Source organism: Halictus rubicundus, chromosome 4 (genome assembly GCF_050948215.1).
Source record: "Halictus rubicundus isolate RS-2024b chromosome 4, iyHalRubi1_principal, whole genome shotgun sequence".
NCBI lineage: Eukaryota > Metazoa > Arthropoda > Insecta > Hymenoptera > Halictidae > Halictus > Halictus rubicundus.
The window spans coordinates 18,671,541-18,694,052 of record NC_135152.1 but is presented as its reverse complement, the minus strand read 5'-3'; the positions used below and the strand labels follow the sequence as shown (position 1 = coordinate 18,694,052).

General features: G+C 40.9%; 1 protein-coding gene across 2 annotated transcripts in view; it reads left to right on the top strand.

Moving 5' to 3' along the window:
- The window catches only part of Vg (transcription factor vestigial), a 146,901-nt gene that overhangs the window by 74,920 nt on the left and 49,469 nt on the right, over positions 1-22,512 (top strand). The gene's annotated exons all lie outside the window — the stretch shown is intronic.

The following is a 22,512-nucleotide window of genomic DNA, read 5'->3' as shown; positions in this document are numbered from 1 at the left end:
CGTCGGATTCGAAAGGACGCTACGTTTTCATTAGTCACGAAACGCGTGGGACAGAGAGACACACACCGGTCGCGGCCAGTGTCTCAAGGGTTGACTCAACAACTGTCGATTCGTCACTGTCAGCTTGTGCAGTGTCACGAGCTGCTCGAGATGAGACGAGCGATTATGGGAATGAAAAATGATCCGCGAAAACCTTTGATATTTCGTCCGCTATTCCCCGGGGAATATACGAAACGGCGTCGGGTTCCTGGATGCCGCGAGAAACAAAACGAGTTTCCCATTACTCCTTGCGAGATAAAGGATCGTGTCTCTTTCACCTTTCGATCTGTGAATCGCACAAAATTAATGCACGGAAATGTCACATGAAAAACCATAATGTATAAACGATTCTACGACCCTCGGTTTTGCTATAATCGATTCAAGAGAACGCAATGTTTCGCATCGAAATTTCCTAGGACTAAATGACGCTATGCAGATTTTCATTACGATCTCTGTAAATGAGAAAATGGCGATACGTGTATAAAATTTCGGCGGTTAGGTTTTCATCGCAATAAGATAATTCCAGTAAAATTATTCAAATAAAAAAATCGTAAGATCAAACAGTGAATACTTATTCAATTTAATTTCATTTAATGCTTATTTGAAGATTATCAAAAAGGGTAATTTCAATGTTTTTTAAAACAAATTTGACAAACTTTTGGATTCTTCTGATTCTAATTTAGAGAGAAATCTTGGAATTGACTTACTCTGTTTAATATGATTACTTTCAAACATTTCGATATTAGTGTGAAGACATGTTAATCATTGACACCGATCAATGATTGTTATTAAATAACGACGGGATGGCTCAATTATCGTTAATGGTGTACGGCATTTGCCGCTTTCCTTGATCGCCGGCGAAAAGAAGGAGAGGAGCAAGCTTAATTAATCTGCAGTTCATTCGTTAAAACCCGGAAATGCGACCCTGTTCCCTGTAATTGTCTTAGTTCGATCGTTTCCTCGGCTAATTGAAATTCTTAGCCAAGTAGTAGTGGTGTCATAGTGAAAGAAACTTGTTGGACTCTATTAACCGATCCTTAATTAACACGTTGTCGCCAGTGTGATTTTGTGACTCTTGGATAGTGCCAGTGACGACAGTCTCGTGAATCACACAATGTTATACCAATTCTTTTATTTGTTCACAGTCGCAACACCTACAGATATTAAAAATCGTGATACAAAATAGAATATATTAATTGTATCTTCATTGTGTAAAAGCAGAGCTTGCACTAAATGTCGAATATTGTAAATGGAGATTACCTAAAATATGCTTACCAATTTTTATCTGAATCTCAGATTAAACAGATAAGAATATAGTGAACACCTAATATTGCAGTTCTGGAATTAAAAATCATTCGTATTTTATTCATCGCATTAAAAAATTGCGAAAATTATACAAATTTCCCACGATAAGTTCCAGATAAATACATTAAAAATAAATTTAAAAACTCCAGCAAGAATTACTTGCTGAACCCTCGCATGGCTGGACTTGGGTCGATCTTGACCCACAGTTACAAACGTACCATCTAAATACTAGGTTTTCTAAGAATCTAAATTATTAGCTATTTTTAGTAGGTCCAGTAAAATGACCAACGTTGACGTTAACGAAATAGGTTCAAAAACATTGTACAAATAATGAAGCCTCCACTTGTTTATACTTACATACAGGGTGTCCCAAAAATGTCCCATCTTCATGAACTTCTTCTAACACTTCTGGGACAACGCGCAACTATCAGTTTCTTCTTGCGCGACCAAAATTCCATGTTCCCCAATTTGCTGGAGATTTGTATGTACATTTTGCTATTGTTCACATGCACCCTTGAATACCAGCAAGTAAACAGTATAATAAATTTCGAAACACTTTTTAGAGTCGGTACGGCGCACGGAGGTGGTGCCTGAAGGGTTAAGGAGGATAATTAAACGTCGAAGCTTTCGCGCAAACACATTTAAATCGATCTCTTCGTCGACACGGACAGACGCATAATAATTCTTTGAGCCAGAGAGCAGCAGCAATTCGCGCGAAATCAAATGAAAATTCCCGCGAAATTGAAACAGAAGAGAAGGCAGCAGCTTCAACGTCTTCGCGCGGGTCTCTCTCGTGCTGGCCACGTTCCTCGCCGTTTCCATTTCGCGGCGAGCAGTTCGCGCCACAGCGTCCCGAGAAAGACGCAGAAACTTCAATCTCAATAATTCTGCTTCGCGTGGTAGCGGGCATTCCCGGCGTTTCTCTCGCCGAAGTTTCCGTGCTTCCTTATCGCGGCCATTGCCGGGTATTTCTTTGAACATTAATACAGAAAGAAAGGAAAAAGGAAGAAAAATGAAAGGAGGGAAGAATCAAAGAAATAAAGGAAGAAAAGCGTAAAACAAGCAACAGGATGAAAAAAGGAACGCCGAGAGACTAGGAAACTCCAATCTCGACGGAATCCCTCTTCGCTGAGCCGTGTCCAATATAGACGTTCTCCGGCGCACAGAAGAGGCGACCGCGCCTCCGCGGAGCGGATTTTCGAGTGATCGTCGCGCCGCAAGGTGGAATGCACCTGCTACGCGCGAACGATCTTGGTTCAAAGGTTAAGTAGAAAATGTCGTACGTAGGCATGCGAAGGGGGTGAGTCAGAATAGGGTAGACGGAGGGGAGAGAGCGGGGTAGACGAAGAGAAAGAGAGAAAGGGAGGCGGAGGAGGAGAGAGAGACAGGGATTGGAGGCGGAGGCCGCTGTGGCTACCGCGGCAGAAGCCTAAGCGCATATTAAGGAGGCTCGTAAAATTATAAGCATTCCTAAGAATCTGGTAATACGTCGTCGCGGCTTTTCAATGCTGCTGCCCCGTCCTCGAGTGACGCGCGCGGCCGCGTGTGGGTGTAATTTATATTAACGATACACGTCAGGCCGACCGGCGCGGCCGCTTTGAAGATCCGCAATGCCCCGCTGTCGCGGGAAAACGTGGTGAGAATACTCTCATCATTCGAAAGGACTCGCGGAACAGAACCGAGAGCTGGCCGTCGCGCCGCGTCTCCTCGAAGCCGGACGTACACGGCTCCGCAACGATATCGCGAATGCAACTATTCACCTCGCTCGCGCCGTGTCATTAGAATTGAATTGAATAAGCTTTTCCTCCCGGGGCCAGTTTCCAGAGACCAGAGAGCGCCCGACGGCTAGATGCCTCTCACTTCGCCTTCATTCTTACCCCGATCCGTTTCTCTCTCTCTCTTTCTGTCTCTCTTTGTGCACACCGTGCGTCAAACGCAAGATTTTCAAGATCCTGGAGAACCTGAAGTTCGTGGCACGATTGCGATCGACGCGTGGATCGAATCTCTCGGGGATGTGGAAATCGGAAACCGATCGAGAGCCGATGGAATTTAATTGAAATCGAAGGGGCCGCTGCAATAAAGTATACTATAAGCTGATTCGCGGAGATCAATCGAAACCAACTCGATGTCCAATGCTCCTTCAAACGAGCTACACATTCACGATCTTCAGGGTTCGCGTTAATTCGCCTTCGATCGTTTGAAACTATCGCACCGAATATGAACCTTTAGATTTTTGTCACCTTTGGCTGAAAGTAAACGGATGATTTCTCTGTATATGTCGCCAAGGCCTGGATGATAAACGTCGCGGAATTATCCCCACCACCGCGGGATATACCCCGTGAGGGACCGCGAAGTTCGAGAGGCCTCGGACTGTAAGTGCCACAGAGTGGAAACATAACACGGCTCGGGTATCTCTCCTGGATGATACACGACGCTGACAAGACCCATCTTGTTGACATATATCGAGAATTCCCTGTAAAGTTCTGTCTCGAGAAAGGGCAGCGATGTTTGTTTTGAGAATAGGCAAGTTCTATTCTCTCTTCGTCTTTCGAAGTTGTCCTTTGTAGGACCCGTAAACTCAAGAACAAAGGCCCACTCAAGAACAAAGGTGAACCGAATTGGTCCCCTGATCCGAGAAACGGCAAAATAACTATTGTAGTACGTCTTCAAATAATTCTCCTCTCATCGCAACCGATCTCATCTCCGATCATGCATATTACTTGAGGCTAAGTTTTTTACTAACAAAAAATTGTGGAAAATGTAGAGTTGCCTCTATACTGCTGCAAACCTTTTAATTATCGGCCAGGAAATCAGTGTACTAAAGATTCCATTTATTTTTAACAATTCCACGTCGGCTTAGTACTAATTTAGTCATTCTCGTTACTATTGGCTTCGATTTTTCTCCGTCTTTTATGCGCGCTATTACGCCATATTACTCTCTCCAAATGATTCTAGTTTTTTGTTTGGAAGTATTGGGCTCTTTGATACCTTATAAGACTCTTCTCGTTTTTTGCTTTTATGATGTTCCATAATGGCCTTAAACAATAAAATTTTATACATTTCTCAGTACCGAAGGAATCGACCGGCCATTGACATTCTTCTGGTAATTCTAATGTTAATAATCACAGATTATATATTTATAATTATACACGTACCCCTGTACATGCATCTGAAAATGTCTTTTCTTTAACCTGTTCAGGAAATTATAACATGCAATCGGAATTTAATCCAGTTTTGTTTTATTCTTCATTGGCGGAAGTAAGATAATTGTGCCTAACTTTATTAACAAAAATGTAAGTTTATGCGAACTTTCACAGTTTGGTCGTTAACAACCTATTTTTCCAACAGTACGACTGCTTAAGCATAATCTGTTCGATACGTTTGTCCCGTTTTAAAAATTATTATTTGTTTATTGAACTACGGTCTACAATTTATTCGGAGTTTGTTAACAAAGTTCTGCAGTGACTCATATGTTGTGAAAACCTGTTTTATAATATGTATTGGAAATATCGAAAAAACTAATATATATTTAGGTCCATCCGGACCTAAAATTACAAACGTTCATTCGAAAGTCTAATTTTCCTATTAATTCTAATTCTAATTTGCTCTCTCCTAATTCTAATGTTTTTTTTTTATTGAATCCAATAAAAAGATCGATGTCGAAGGAGAAGGTGGAAAAGTGCGGGGCAGTGTTTAATTTTCTATCGAACGTTTCGTTTTACAATTGATCGGTGGTTTTTGAGCGGTGTAGATGCATAAAGTTCCGCAGGGACTCATTTGTCGCCGGCGCGTCTTTTCTTTTCCGCGACGTTGGCAGGCAGACAAGGAAGTTCCGTCTTCGCTGTTATCTCCGCGGGGTCGTTGGAAAATCTTTCAGCGAACGGATCACGATTCATGTCCGGGGAAATTAATTGCCTCTCGTCAGAGCCGCATTGACGAAGTGCAAGCGGCACGAACGGTTCCCAGAACCGCGGAAGCCACGCGACCGACGGTACCTCGAGTAAACTGGTTTATTGTTATTTACGATCACCGACCGGACGCCATTAATCGCCGCAGGCGACTATTGTAGCAGCTGCCTCGTTGTGTTTCGTGCGCCCGGGAAAGAGACGGGACAACCTGCGAGGCGAGGCAAATCAACCATTTTCCGGGCGAATTTGTTAACCAGAATTTATGCGTTCATTGTAATCGCCTAGTTAAGTCTCGCTGGCTATTGTTTCCGGCCGGTCGTTCAATGGAGAACGAGATTTAAATGCTTCTCGATACATGTTCCAATTTCATTGCTGATTTAGTCGTTAACGAATGCAAAAAAAAAACAACTCGCCTGCCCCAGCGTTTCGTCCTTTCACTTTTGACTACCAAGAATCATTTCAATTGTACGTTGCATTGTTAATCGATTTATAATGTTTTCCTTCAGCATTGTCAACTCAATTACTATTTTAGATCACGATCGCACCGTGAATTGTATCAAATGTTTGAAGAAAACGATAACACAGTAATAACCTTATCTAGTGTCAATAATTTATAACAAAATTATGTACAGACGTTTTTATCAAATTTTGGCCCTTGCTGTATGATCTTATCACAATCACAGTAACAGTTCCCTAGGAGACAAAGAAAAATACAGTCTCTACTCGATAATTGTCCCAAATATCTAGCCTACAATTGTCTCAGAACTATCCCCACCACCCCCGTGACGACCTCTCGAGCTTCGCTGTCCTTTTCATACAGTCGGTAGTGGATCAAAGTATAGTATCCTCTAGCTAATTACTGTCCCTAGCCAGACTCGTGACAATTATCGAGTAGACACTGTAGTTATTGCATCTGGACATTCAATGTAACACCTGAACATTGATAAGTGGCCTGCAGATTTTATGCATTTATGACAGAATTGAGCGATCGTTGTTTCAAACAGTAGAAAGATTAAACGAATTTACGAACATGAATCAATACTTCCTTAAATTAAAATTATATAAAAATTACACGAAATTTAATTTAAACTTGGAAAATCCCTCGAAAATTAAGACGATTAAATGAAGATTAAAAATACTTGTCTTCTGCCTCTTGCAATCGATATGGAATGATTTTATTTTTCATAAAGATTCGTAGTCCATTTACAACAACAGTGGACTGAAATTTTATTCGGACTTTATTTAATTTGAAATCTTCATCTCACTCGATACTGTATGACAAAGGTTCAATCTGCTAATTTTACATTAAATGGAAGTTTCATATCGAAAGTAGTCCCTCAGCTTTTCATTTGGAAATATTCAAAGTTCCAATTTATATTGAAGGGATTTGTGCACTGCAATTTCATTTTGAGTTCCTCGAAGTATGGTAACGGCTTCACCGTGAACAGGGCAACAGATTTGCGTGTCAAGATCAAACGGTAGGTTAAAATCGGAAGAACGCTTTAATCAAGTTTAACATCAAATACGAGGAAGGAGCATAGAAACAGCGCTATCCTCGATGGTAATTCATCACGTTGGATGACCCGTTGGATTACAGCGAACTGCGTACCAGAATCGTACCGCGAGCAGCTGTCCTTTTCATTCAACTATCCAGCTTTGAGCTAGATTTACGACGTCAAATTTCTGCTACTAATATCTGAAGCAGTTTCCTCTGCTCCGAGAGTTGCAAGACAATTGTGTTTAACCCTGTTCAAGTAACATTGCGTTGACACTTCGGTTATAATGCGATTACAGCGATTAGGAGTTCAATTTACTAAATTCTATCTGGTTGAATTGTAGTGGAATGTGTGTGCACCAATAAATTACTACAAATTTCCGTAACGATGATAGCAAACATAGTAGGCAAATTGATCTTAACTCTACACGAGAATTAATCGGACTCTACGTCTCATTCTTTTATCAGAATTGTGACATCAGCTTATCCATTAGAGTGGGGGTACCAATTACTGTGCCTATAATAATCATACTTATTTTTAAACCACAATGAATATTAAAAAAGAGGTATATAACATACATACTATAATATCTCTTTTTTAATAGAACGATTTTGAATTTTTGCTTCGGTACTTTAGTTTTTTACTTTGTTCATTTAGTCACAGAATTGTATTTAGTATTTCGTTTTACTGAACGGATGCTTCTTCGTTGATTGAAGAATTGTAAAAAAAGTTCCACGATTCACGTTTTAGGTAGAACCCGTTAAAGCGTGAATCAAAATTTGGCGACGCATTCTCGTAGAACCTATAGTGCAATGGCTTCTGGGAGGGCTAGTTAAATAAAGCAGCACGATTTGACGATGTTTTTGCTGATTTGTTGGACGTGTTAAAATGTCAAGTGTCATCGAAGCGTACAACGGTGCGCCATAAGAAGGACGGGTGGCTAGGAAGAGTAACACGTCACACGTTCGCTATATAGCTTGGTGGCAGATCAGATGGTCGCGGAATTGTTGGGATGTGCGACAATTATCGGTACGGCATTGCCATATCTCACGCATGCCAGGCCAGATTACGTCGGCCGTGTGCATGGTGCACGCACGTTTCTATACGTCCCCGTGTGAACTCGTGTCACACAGCCCCGAGCAAAGTGTGCTGCAACGTTACATTCCTTGCCGCTGTTCCGTTTTTAGTCTAGGAACGCCATTCTTTGCGACACGCGCTAAAGGGGGCTACGCTCCGTGCCACTGCGCGTTCACCGGTCACCTCTGTTTTCTGAGGATCGCATTCCGATCGCCGATGCCTCTTGGCTTCGCTGATACGACGGAGATTGATCCTCGATCCCGATACCTTCTCGATACACTCGAACCACCGTCCGCCCTCCTTCTGCTTTTTCTTTTTTTTTCTTTCGTTGTTGCCATTTTCAGGAAAGCATTTAGGCCCCCTTTGGATTTGGGATCACCTTGCGACGTTGACGATCGAGCGAACCGGTAATTTCAGTAGCGTCATTTTACGTTGGATATTTAGCCCTCTACTTCGACACTAGGAGACTGTGGAATTTCTTAACACTAGAACTACCGAGCAACAAATGCGACTGGCGTATATTGCTTTGTAACAGTGACAAGACTGTGCCCATTCAGACTTCATACAACTTTTATTGTAATATGCGCTTGAATGAAGAGGTTCATTAAAAAATGTCCGATGAAAACATTTTTACAATTTCAGTAATTGTCAAAGAAAAAATTAGAAACCAGTCATTTTGACTGGTCCGGTAGTTCTAGTGTTAAATAAAAAGGCTTTGGTCAATAGTATTAGAGTCCTGCAACGATTTTTACAATGAGATTCTTTACTATTTACAATAAAGTCTTGATCTAAGCCGAATCCTCGGGTCCGTGCTGTGACATAGATCGTGTAGAGCTCTGCATTCTACGTATATATAAACAATTTCAGCACACCGAATACACGTTTGCAGTTAAGGGATGCTAATGTATGCTAATGTGAAAATCTGTACAGGTTTTATAGAAAATTTTACTGTAGTAGAAAATGCGGTGGAACGTAGTTCAAAATGAAGATTTATCCAAAGCGGCATTGGGTCAGTTAGTGATTCCCTCTGACAGATTGGTGGTATTGTATGATAATGAGGGTGATCAGATACCTACCTTCAAATCGTTGAATTACTTCTGTTACAGCTTGAATATCAGTTTAAACGATCACTTTACAGAGTCATTGCAATTTGAAAAATTAGTTAAAAATGTGTTTGCCTGATAAAATGAAAAATCAAACAATTGAGGTGCTCATCACAGAAAAATAAAACAATTTCATTGGATAGTTAATGTAAAGGTCTCAAAGATTTAATACACATTTACTGATAAATTATGATGAACGTTACATTAATTTTTTGATATATAATTTTATAATAATATAGGAAGATTTTAACTAATCCCAGTAGGTATTAATTTCTCTATATTTCTTCAAATAACAGAATATCTGTCTCTATTTTCGTATATTTTTAAATATATTAACCAACACAATTATTTATCAAACTAAATGAGAAATGCTAGGCTTGTGGGATAATTCTGCTACTTTTCGTTCTCATTTGAATCTTATTGGATGTTTTCCTATTGAAAAACTGTTTGAAGAATACTACAAATATTCAACGCGTTTATAAAAATGACACTACTGTCCCCCATGTTAATGTAAATAGAATTCACATGATATCTAAGTCAGAAATATGAAAACGAATTTTCTCGGAGATTAAATTTTCAAATTCCTCAAAAAAAAATTTAGAAAATAGTATATTAATAATAACCACTGGCCTTGACGCATTCACTGCTTCAGATATGAAAATATTAAAGAGAGTAAGAAAAGATTTACCAGTTTAACTAGTACCATTAAAAATTCAGAGATATATATTTTTTGTATGTTCGTAGTAATATTTTCAGCAACAAAAGATGCCAGAAACTGTTTCACTATTTTATCGGACCGTGAAAGGGTTAACTGTTGTGGCAATTACCCTACATCTAGGATAATAGATTCTAGCGTACGGACAAGCTCGCGCGCGCGCGCGACGCTGCTGTCGAACTTCCACGCGTTGCCTTGAGATCGTTGACAAAAAGTCCGACCGGTGAAATGACTCCAATGTATTAAGCCTGGAAGTGGCCGGGATCCGCTCGGAGCGAGCAAATCGAGGTTCGATTCCGCGGATTCTGTGGCGCAGGTAAAAGCAGCACGCTCGCTCGTGACTTCCAATCGCCGAGCGTCGCGTTTCTTAGGCCGGCACGGCACGATCGTTGAGGTTTCCAGAACTCAATGTAATAAGAGTCCTCGCTGCATTCAGACGAACTCGCGCGTCCTCAATATACTTGCATCGGGACTAATGCGATACCGCGCGCTGCGACAAAAAAACAAAAAGAGAGAGAGAGAGAGAGAGAGAGAGAGAGAGAGAGAGAGAGAGAAAACGAACGACGTCGGGGATTACCGACGGCAGCCGGCGCAGCGCGAGAAGGATAAAGAGGTCTATTATATCGGCGATATCGCGGTGGAAAACTCGAGTTGTGAAGTCATCCGATGGCGGCCGACGGGGTAACCCGTTCAATATTAATCGAATCACGGCCACCGTGCAAAGGATCGCGTTCTCGCTGGCCGTACACTCGGGCCGTGTAACGATTGACAGGTACTTAAGTGTCGCACGGGCCCCGGAGAATTATTTTCGAAAGGGGATCGCGATCTTTCTTTCGATCGGTCGCGATCGTTGGCAATCAATCGACCTGTTTCCATCGGATACGTGAGATTGCCTTTCGACCTTATTTCCACTACCACCGATGGCTGCTCCGCATTCGCTATTCGTAGGTAAGAATTCGGATATTTGAACGGGTTCGATGCTACCACTTGTTTCAGTCTCCATAATTGCTTTTTCTTCATTTATAAACCAGAGGACCCCAACTTTGATCTGTCTCTCGTCTTCACTTTTTAACCCCAGATTTCGTTAAAATAGGAACTGAATCTTGAAAATATTAATATTAAAAATATAAATATTAATAGCAAAATGTTAAATATGATTAAAATATAAATAGCAAATTGTGAATTAAAATTAATAGCAGAAGTGTAATTGTATCATTTCACGCGTCCTGTTCCTTAATGAAGTATTTTTATCAAAATATTTTTCTTGTCCGAGCTAGCTTTCGTTGTCCAGGGTTAATATCAGTGGTGCTTTTTATTGAATTTTATTGAATAAATATCGATCTAGATTTCATGCATTTATGGCAAGAATGGATACGTGTAATTACAAACAATGAAAAGATTACAAAAATGTAAGAGTTTCGCCAGGAAGATTTCGGACTTTGATTACGTCTACAACAGCAATGGATTCTCGTAGGAATAGAGCTTCGTGAGCCATTAATAACCTCATTATATTTATTAGAAATAAGATGTTCGCGGTGTTGCTTGTTTTATTGCAAAACATTTTTACGGATAATTAAACGGTAATTAAAGCTTGATAATGTGAAACGCGATGAGCTACTGTCTGCCTGATATCAGTAATTTTCTAATTACTATTTCTTTTGGTTTTAAATCTTATTTTGAACCGTTTTTACTTGGACGTGTCGATAAAAGTTAATTAACCGTAACCGTGATTACGATATATTCTTAAATTACCGTCGAGTAATCGAAACTAGAAATTCTGAAATACGTAAAAATCCCTCCGAAAATATAAAAACTAATGAAACGAAGAAAAAAGTAACAATCTTATATTTAACATAATAAATAGACTGTGGATCTTTATGCGAAATAAAAAATATTTACATTGAATGCAAGACACAGGAGCGAAATAATAATTTCTCTATTCTTTTAATTATTTTATTCAGCTGAAACCAATACGCTGGTGGCTTCAAATCTTTTTAATATGTCCACTGCTTTAAATTGTGCTTATTGCAGCTTTCATTTCGTTGAAATATTTTATTATCATACAGCAGATTACTAAATGTCTGCGAACAACGTGAATGTTTTCCGCACTTTCTCGATAAACCTTGTGCCACATAAATATCGAAATAACGCATTCGTTGAAAAGCTTACTTAAAATTTCATTTACGGGGAAAGTTTCCATATCGAACGAGGAATTAACGAACGGGCATACTCGGTTATTCTTCCGCGTGGTTACACTGTACAGTACGTTTTTGCCGATTGCAAATTGTCCATGAATGACGGTCGCGAAACCGAAAGAAATCGCGGCAAAACGACGCGACGCGACACGGCGAGCAAAACTCTTAGAAAACGACGCGCGGTGGACATTCGTCGGATTCCTGGAGCGGTTCTGCCACTATTTGATGCAATGAAACGTCGAACAGGAATTCATATGTCGCGCACCAGTCATAAGGAAATGAAAGGTCTCGCGTGTCACCGTGTGTAATCGTTGTCTAATCAACGAATAAGGAAACAATTAGGCGGCTTGTGAAACTCGTGCGGACACATATAAAGGTCGGCACCGTAACCGTCGATACCTCGAACTTGTATTATTTCATTGATATTTATTACACTGTTGTAGAATGAAGTTGTTCGAGCCTGCTCGAATTCAGCACCCGGCAAAATTACATCAATTCGACCGCGATAGCAACGCTAATTGAAGTGACTTGTGTACCTATAAACAATCCAACCGTTTCTTTCATTAAGCCTCTGCACTCAGAATTTTTATTTCATTTTCCTAACAACTCCTTAGTATTTTAAGACAGTTCCTAGAGATTTTAAACAATTGTTTTTAATAATTATACTGCAAATAGCGGTGTATATTGCTTGTCTGACTATAGAAAATTAATATTATAGAATATAATGCATAGTTAAACTAGCGATATAAAATATACTGCATATTTAACGTAAGAGTACAAAATGATTAGAAGTCAAGTGTCTCCACAATCGTTCGTTTTAACAATTTTATAATTAATTTTGATAATTTTATAATTTGAAATGAATTGGATGATCATTCTAACGATACATGTATTGTAAAGTTTAACAGTTTATTGCAACGCAGAAATTGTCTCCTTTCACTTAAAATTTATCACAATTAAATTTATCACAAATTTAATTTCACATATCCACATATGTATGTATACATGTGTGTTTTATAACGACGGGGTTGGTTTTGTCCCGATTCCGTACGATTTTTATAGTAATATCTGCTTAAACAAAGATGATGGTTCCAGTGCTAAAGGCAATGGCACTAAACAAGAAATGTAATCGTGAAAAGCCTGCAAAGATTGTCTATCTCTACGGTGTTCAGTTTCGTTGAATTCCAATGTAGCAAAGTGAAATTCAGCGGTACTATATCTTATTCTTCATGGTGCTGGGTGGAGGCGGAGTTCCTTTTATTTGACCATTTTAGCGACTTTAGGGCCCAGGCGCCCAGATTCGTCAAGCCAATAGAATCTACTGCGAAGCGTGAAAATGGAATGGTTCCGCTGTCAGTCCCTTCAGGAACCCTGTTAAATTGCCAAGACGAATTGAGAATTCGGCATCGGTGTCTTATGGTCCTATTGGGCTGTTTGAAAAATTCAATGCGTGGAATTGTAATACATATAGGTTACAATTTACTCGCCGCCCTATCCTCGCCACTTAGTTTCAACAATTTAATTACTGAAATCATACTGTGTACTAAAAACCTCCATACTTTATTTTCAATGAAATTATCTTGAAATTGGTATCGTCTAGGAGTTACAAAACGTTGGCACAGGACTAAGAATAACATGAAATGCTTACTTAGCACGCTTTAATTAATATTGTAGGCTTCCGTAATTCCATCTCTGGCGTTGTCTACCAAAAAACGAAGTCATTATTCATTGGTTGCACAATGTAACACTCGCCTTGATTAAGGGGGCCGGCAGGCATTTGGCCTTGACTGTCACGCTATGTTATCCTGTGCCTTTTTTCTAGACATTTTACGTCTTAAATAAGTAAGTAATCAATTAAAAATGCATACCACCGTGTTTGTACATGTCTTCGCCATGTCTGTATAGAGCCCTTTTTTCGATACGAACACTAAATCTCGCGAAATTAAGAGAATCTCTCAGCGGTAGCCATCTTGTGACGTCATACTTGCTTCAGAATTCGAATTTTCTGCCGAATATTGTTAATTACTCCCCGATGAGGTAGAAATTCGAAATTTGGGCTCTATACAGACATAAATTGGACTTTTAGGAAACACAAGTGACCACTTTTAAACTGCTCATTGCAATATTGAAGCGATAGTTTGAAAAGGTTTTGACCCATGCATAAGCATATGGATTTCAAACCCTGCCGGCCCCCTTAAGAGCGACGAATTTAATCTGAAAAAACAGAGCACGTCCGTTTACATCGGGGCCATTCTTTGACAATAAAATTTCCGCGTGCCCCCCGGATTCCCCCGTTTCCCTTTATTCTAATGCAATGGGTGCGTTGCACAGCGTCACAGCTTCATCGCACGGATTACGGGGCGCGTATAGGGTTTCGCCGACAGTCGGTCGGCCGGCTGAAACGGAAGAACAAGTTCCCGATAAAGTGCATTAAGTTATGCATCTCGGTTATGGCTGGCAGCACGTTACGCGGTGGGATTGTAAAGAGCGGCTTTTTATTGGACAACTATTGGCCGGCGCGAACTTTCAATGAGCCGAGAGACGGGTACATAGTAATAAGTTGGTAAATGGTCCGGGCGGCCGGTGGCTGCGGGCCAGCGAGAGCATAACCTTTAGTACTGGCGCTGCGGTAGGTAGCCGAAGTTATTGGTCACCGTATCGGATCGGGTCTGATAACAGGATACTAAAGGCCTCGTCTCACCGGTATCTCCCGAGGGTTCCAACGGCTTTTAACGCGCCTATTCCGCCCCCCCCCCCATCCCAGATCCCCATTGGCCTGGATAGCCTAGCTTCTGTACGGAATTTCGCCTTGGCCCCCGTGTTGCCACGCCACTGCCCGATGATCTCGCGTCCCCGGATACGTTTTCATTTATATTGCGATGCGGTAATATTACTCAGGCATATCTCGCCAGTATGGTACTTACGGGGAAGGACATTAAACGGATACCGGCACAATTCTTTTTTGCCAAACGGAACGACCGCTTATCGGAGGGGGCACCGCCTGGGTTTGTCGATGTCCAGCGACCACGTTTCAAGCACCCCGCTCCACCGTGCGCTCCTTCGGGGAACAACTCGCACGATAGATACCCCGAGTTGGGGCGTTCACCGTTCGTTGATGGAAGAAATATTGATAGGATTTTATGCTGGCCACTTCTTGGGATTGTTTCGCCCTGGTCTCGACGCACCTGGGTACGGCGCACAGTGGGCAATTTGGACGAAATCGGATTCAAAATCAAGGAACTTTCGATAGAAATGAGGTAGAGCGATGAAATTTTTTTTAAATGAAAGCTGAAACTTTGTAGAATATGGGAAAAATAGGGAGATTATTACCATCCAATCATTTCAACGAAAAAATGACTTCATTAGTTTTTCGTCACAAAAATCTATTTTTTGCAAAATCCTGAGGTCGTAGACAAATTTTGAGACCAGAGTTGAAATCAGCGTGAAAAAATCTATGGGAAATGATGTATAGCATGTTAAAAAAAATTTTTTTCCGTGCGTGGTATTGGAAAAACCATAATTTTCTTGAAATTGTGCAAGTTTAACGAATTTTCTCGAGGTTAAAAAACGTTCGGACCACAATCTCTCTATTTTCCCCATATTCTACTAAGTTTCAGCTTTCATTTAAAAAAAATTTCATCGCTCTACCTCATTCCTATCGAAAGTTCCTTGATTTTGAATCCGATTTTGTCCAAATTGCCCACTGTGCGGCGTAATGGCGGTCATTTAACCAATACTCGTGATTAGACCGCTGGTGTTTTATAGACGAATTTTAAGAAAGTGAAATCAAATAGAATCTTATCTTCGGTGGTAGTAGCCTTTGCAAATCTGAAATAAATACAAATTTTACGAAATTCTGTCGAATTTTATATTCTAGCATTTTTTGAAAATTTCCGGAAGCCCTAAACGCATAAAGATCCGCAGTCTACTCATGGTAAAATGAAAATATGGGTGGTGTACCGTTCGTATACTGAAAGTATTCATTTATTCGTACAACAAAACAAAAATTCATATTCATCCAAGTTTGTCGAATTTATAAAAATAAAAATATACCTTTGACTACCATAGTGTCTATACCTCTGGACTATGGCAAAGAAGAGATACATTGTCGTTTAACTTGTGTTCCTCGTAGTTGACTAAAAACAGTTTGATTTCGCATAAAAATCCGCAGACTATTTGTGAATGTTCTCGTGGACAAGCAGCAAGATTGATGTCGACTACCACTTTTTTGGATAATTAAATTAGAAAAAAAATTAAGTCAAATTGAATTGTTTAATTAAATTTGTTGGGGATTCTGAAATTGTTTAGCAATGAAATGTTGAACAACGGAAGCTGTCGCAGGTCAATAGAAGTTCATCGATAACAACTGAGGGTTAAATATTTTTTGTTTCTATCGTCACATTGAATTTTATTTGATTTAAATAGTTTATCCTTAATAGAATAAAAATATGTTAGTAGGACAATAAACTGAAAAACATAATTGACACAAGAAATGTAATATTGAATATAACGACACAATGTCCGGTCTCTGGCACACTTGTGCACAACATCGTCGCTTCTGTCTTTTTCTTTGATGCACGCACGGTGAGGTCGATCTTCACATTTTAACCACTTAACCCACCCTTCTATTGATTCGGAGAACAAGTAGCTACTATCTCGCTCTGAGAAACGATAGCTTTTTCTTTTTTCCCTTGAGTTAAGCCCACGAGAAACAGCATGTTTCCTTTTGTTTTAATACTGAAGGAGTTATCGTTTGTGAAAATATCGAATCTTGGTCCCAAATGTTGCATTGAAACTAATTGAACGGTAATATTTAGTATTTGTTCATAAATAACAGTCATTGGCATGTGTAAATAAATATGTTAAGAAATTGTCTACCTAATAATATTCGAAACATACTGATATATTTAAAATGGCTAATTACCAGCTGATGTTGGAAAGATGGCACAAAATAAAATGGCAATCGTTAGAAACAGAAAAATGGTCACAAAATACGTAAAGGGCGCCGTAAACAAATTGTGACAATTACACTCATGTAGAACTTAACTGTTTTTGTTTTACTGTTTATTTCCAATAACGTAGAAGCTTAACAACGTCGAATAAACAATAATTTCATCTTGTCCTACGTATGAAAATGTCCTGACTTATAAAAAAGATCTTAATACTATACATATATGTGACTTCTTTAAAAAGGCAGACTTAAAGTTTACATAATTTTATTTGCAAAATACAAGTACTGATTACATAATTGAAAAATAGTGACATTAGGAATGTTGAGACCATGGATTCACAAATTCTTCGATCATAGTTACATAGCTCGTCGTGCTAGAAATTCGGAAGCACATTGATAAACAGAAAAATAAATGTTAATATTATTACGAGTGTAGCGAAATTTTTGATGTGCCGGTCCGAAAAGTTTAAATTCAAATTTTTGCGGCAGCCATAAAAAAATTGAACAATAAAAATTTTTAGAGCCACTTCCCCAAAAGTTACACAAAAGTTACTAACCAAGACACTAGCACATCGCACCGACTGCTTCTCGATTTTTACGAAACATTCTACGATTTGAAAATATATAATACACAATAACACTGTGGGCAACATTTTCTCTAGGCACTAATCATTTTTTCAATTACCGTCTATCTTATCTGAAACTGAAGTCCATAGAAATACTTCAAGTGTGCTCCACACATCTCATAAAATTTTATCGTCTCACCATACAAAATAAAATCCATCTAAACCTCGAACAACCTGAAAATCATAAATAAACCGCAAAGTCGCTTCGTATCAATCAGAGGGGAAGTGAAACAAGATGGTATCTCTGTAAACGAGTGTCCATTCCGCAGAATCGGAAAGCACGATCGGCCGAGTGCACAAATCAACAGAATCTAATAAGAACCGCGAAGTATTCTCTGCGTCTGTTTAATCGCATCGCGGTGAATAACCCGCCCCGGTTAATTGAGACAGGTGGATCGGTCGGCGCGTGGCGCGAAACTTCAAAGAGCGGGTCCGTTCCCCGCGGCGCTTGTCCGCGATGGCGATCCTCGTCGTTCGGTTTCCGTCGCGGGACACGTCGATTAATTAGACCCCGATCCGGGCAGGCGTTAGGTGAGAATATGATAAAAATGACGGGTTATTAAAGTCGCGCCGGGGTTTTGCCCGACGACGATGCCCCGACGCCTGCTGGAATCTCGCTCTATTTATCGGCTTTACGATTATGTTGCCGTGAAATTCATAGCGCCGGTTTACACGGACAATTTACGCGCCCCGGGGAAAATAAGAGAGCGAGGGCGCCGCGGAATGCCGCATCGCATGGACGCGTTGAAGTCCAACGAGATCCGGCGTTGATGTTGATGCGCGGAATCGCCCGTTCAACTTCGGCGCCACGTGTTACACGGGCAGGCCCCGCTAGTTGTCGCCGCCATTATCGTTCCGGCTAGTATCAACGCCAAAGAGAAATGACCAAATAACAGTCGTCGCTGACAGATCAAAATACTCGGCCGATGTCGCTCGACAAGCGTGCGAAGGAGTGTTAATGCGCGGACCCGTCGCCGCGCCGGATTCCTTCAACTCCGCGTCCACGTTTGCTCGCTACAATTTTGGAAATGACACGCCACAAAAATTCTTCGAGAACAATATCATTCCTGTAGAAATATTAATGCATTCAATTGAGGTGTCCACTGATAAACCTGAGCGATTGCTTCAATATTTATGAAAATGTTATTTGTGTTCTCAAACGTCGTAAGCGTATACAGGAAACATCTTAGACTGAAGCTGAAATATTTTCGAAACTGTTAATCAGTTGGAAAAATAGTTCAAACGAATTTTGGATGGTTTTAGGAGGCACGGAAGCGTAGAGGACATTTGAAGGTCAACTATGTTTTTTGAAACAGAATGGACTGATCGACGTGCTTTGTAATTGTCTACAAGAAAAAGTACAGAATAAGTAAAAAATATACAATTTGTTTTTGATGTGACAGGTAATGTTGCCTGCCCAGAGTTGTACAGCTAGAGTGTAGCTACAGTGTCATGTCAGTTCAATTCATTTCAATGTGAGCACACCGGTTTGTGCAAATAGTTGGATAGTACAGCTACAATATATGACCCAAAAACAAATCACGAGAAATTACGATAATTCGTGAATGGTCACGTTTGGAAAGCAGCCTGGGGTCTTTATTTCCGCAAGATGTTGGGATAACGTTCCGGTGGAGCGTATCGTTCGGCTAACGCGTCAAGCGTGGCTCGATCACCTGGGAATAGCTGTCAAACTTGGTGAAATTTGTCGATCGCAGCGACAACACCGTGGCGGCTCCCGAAAACCATGTAAAACCAGACAACACCCATCGATCCGGAACGAAACGAATGACCGGACGGTTCGGCCGGTCGATTCCCACATCAATTCCGAAACCGAGCGGTTGAGGAGCCCGCGTCGATCTGTTCGACAAAGGCGAATAGCGAGATGGGGAGGGGGAACGGAAACAAGTGGCGATACGAAAAAGAATGGTCGACGACCGAAAAAGGGATGAAAAGGAGCATCGACTACGAAAAAGAAGCACGACGAACAGGCGATGAAGGGGGAGGCGGAGCCAGTAACAAGCTACCATGGGGTATCTCGCAATTTGTTTGCCGGACACGGCCATTCGTCGACACGATTCTCCTATCTTCCACGAAGATGAGAGGAGTCCGACTCTCTCTCTACTCCCAGCCCGCAGATCTCGACCGCGGCGCTGGATTACGACTATTGATAAGGCGCTGGTGAACGAGCTCCCTTTAGTTAAGTTTAGTTCATTAGCAAACCAGCCAGGTGGACGATGGAGCGATCCCTCGTCCGACCGACAAATTACAACGAGATCGGCCCCCGCCCCCTTCGATACCAGCCACTTTGGGAACACGAGAAAGTAAGGAGCCCGGCGATCAAGCCTGCCGTATGAGCGAGTCCGGATTCTGTGGTTCAATCTCTGCCTCGATTCCGGATCGATTACGTTAGAATTCCGCGTTAGTCCTTATTGTACCTAGCTGCGTGTATACCTGCAACTATGGGATTCTTCTTGTGAGTAATTTCTGACTAGATAATTTAATACGTGAAACATTATAATATGCAGGCTGCTCGCAGTGCTTACAGTGCCTTCATTCGTTTTGATTTCAACAACAATTAATTAACCACTTGCCTTAAAATTTTCTCCACCTTCACAATAATCAGCTTTGTTTGTAATTCCTAAAATGAACAGAAAATTTGGTCTATGTTTACTCGAATCCTTGAATATTGACCACAGAGGAATGGAATTTTATTTCGATCTGACAGAAAGAATTAACATTCATGTTCAACAGATTTGTTTATGTTTTACACGGGAAGGGATTAGCTGTAGGATTTATTACCGGATGCACTTTCGTAAATGTTTCTCGTGTAACTGCTGAGATATAACTAAGTGAATTACTCCTATAGTTAATACAGTGAATTAATACAGTATTATCGAAAATTATGAATTCTGACGCCAGAAACGTGTTTCAAGCTTTTGGCTTTATTTCGCAGGGAATCAAGACAAAATATAGCTCAATTTGTAGCTGGAGATATTTTCTAGCGCGCGCTACTCTCGATATTATCCAGAAAACTCATCCAATGACATACAGATGATTCTTGGAAGATAAAAAGGTTGAACCTTCCCAGCGAAAAATATTCTCACATAAGGACGAAAAGTTTTGTCGGTAACATGGTCACTCTACCTTATCGCGAATCTACGAAGTGTTGGCTCTTATATAATAATTGTGAATTAAAAACATTAGAACCCGTTGTTTTGATTGGTCCCGTAAACCTAGTAATCTTCAAGGATCGGTAGTGATCTTTAAGGTTCTAGTTCAGATTTTAATCGAGATATCAAATTTTCCTTGTAAATCAATTTCGTCTCAACGTTAGTCAACGCGGGTCCCGTGCATTCTTCGTGAAGTGCCTGGTGTGCAACGGAGGGAGCTTATCAGCACCCTATGTAGATCCAACTGGAAACAATAATATTATTCAACAACCACTCGACCAAGCCCAGATCGAGCTCTAATAGATCGATCTCGCCGAAAACGGTTATTACTCCATTCAAAAGAACCGAGCCGAAACTCCGAGCGGTAACGATCGCTTTCGCCAACTCTTGCCAGATTCCCCGGCTAAACGATCCAAATCGTCGACACGATTAATCCTCCGGTCGCGTGTAAAAACACGCCGCAAAGGGGTCCGACCGCTTTCGGCGCAGAGATCACCGGCAGCCACCGAGCAAGAACATCGATGACCGATCACGTCGAATGCTGGAAGTCTACGAGCGAAGCCCGGTCCGATTTGTTTGGCACATAAATTCAAATCAATGTCGCGGATCATCGAGGTATTGAGTATTTTACCAGAGATGGGAGGAGAGGGGAAGGATGGTTGAGCACGGTAGGGGGGCGAAGAGGGGGTTCGAGGCGGGCGCGATACAAAGATTCAGAGATCTATAAGACAAAAGGGGAAACAAATAAAGACGCGGGTCTTAGGTACGCGAAGTGACTCGACTCTGGTGGTGGACGCGAACGAGGGGTGGCGAGGAGGAGGGGGAGTACTAGCAGTCGGGGGAGAAGGGAGGGGGATAAAAGGAGGGGAGCATAGGGGAACGGGAGGAACAGGCGCTCGCGCTTTGGAATGCTTTGAAAGACCGCGAGCAGCTCTTGGCTAGAGCTCCTCGTTGGCTGCGAGATGTCGAGGACGCGCGGACCGTTTCGAAGGAAGCCAACGCGCCTCGAGCGAAAGAGAAAAAGCAAAGGAGGAAGAGCGGCCCCGTCGTGGACAGGCTTGCTTCGATTAATTACCACATTGTCGTCCGGCGAACGCTAGATGCTTCGCCGTGGTAATCTATGGAAGATTTACCGAGCGGGTTACCGGCTTTTAATATGTACGTCGATACGCTTTCGTTTTCTCCCGAAGACCGTTTCATCCCTTCCGCGGACACCGGTGCAAATTACTGTCTCGCTTAATTGTACCGGTGTAAGCCGATGCGACGCGGAGTAAGCGTGGGTTGTAAACGGCAACCGGAAGAAACGTTTAAGTGCGCTGTGCCGGCAGTTTTTTGGGATTCTGTGGGCAGACGTGACGTCTTAGATTTCAAGCTTTTTCATAATATATGTATTTTTATACATGTTTCATACATGCATTTCCAATACATGTTTCTTATATATGTTTGATATTTGTAATACATGTTTTTTTACGTATTTTTATAAATACAATAAAGTTCATTCGAAAATTTTTCGTGAAAACTGTTTCATAATTTCAGTGATTGTGAAAGAAAGAATTGGAGAATTGGTTATTTGTAATATGTGCACATTGTCGAAATACAAGAAAACACAATGCTTACTACTATGCTTTCCTAGTTGATAAATCGAACTTGTTCCTTGTCTGGGTCTTTTATATAATAAAAGAAACCATTGAACTTGCTCACCGCTATTGAGAACAATTAGTCAATTGAAGTCGAGCATCGGAAGAATAACGTCCAGAGTATGGCAAAAAGATATGACAAAGTGATTTTTGGCAAAACCAGTGGAGGAATCAGATTACCATTTAGCCCAATCAATTCTTCTGACGGTAAGAACTTCTTCGAATAAAATATTCTCTATTTTTCCATTCAAACGAAGGAGTTTTTTTTTTACCAAAGAAACGGCAGAAAC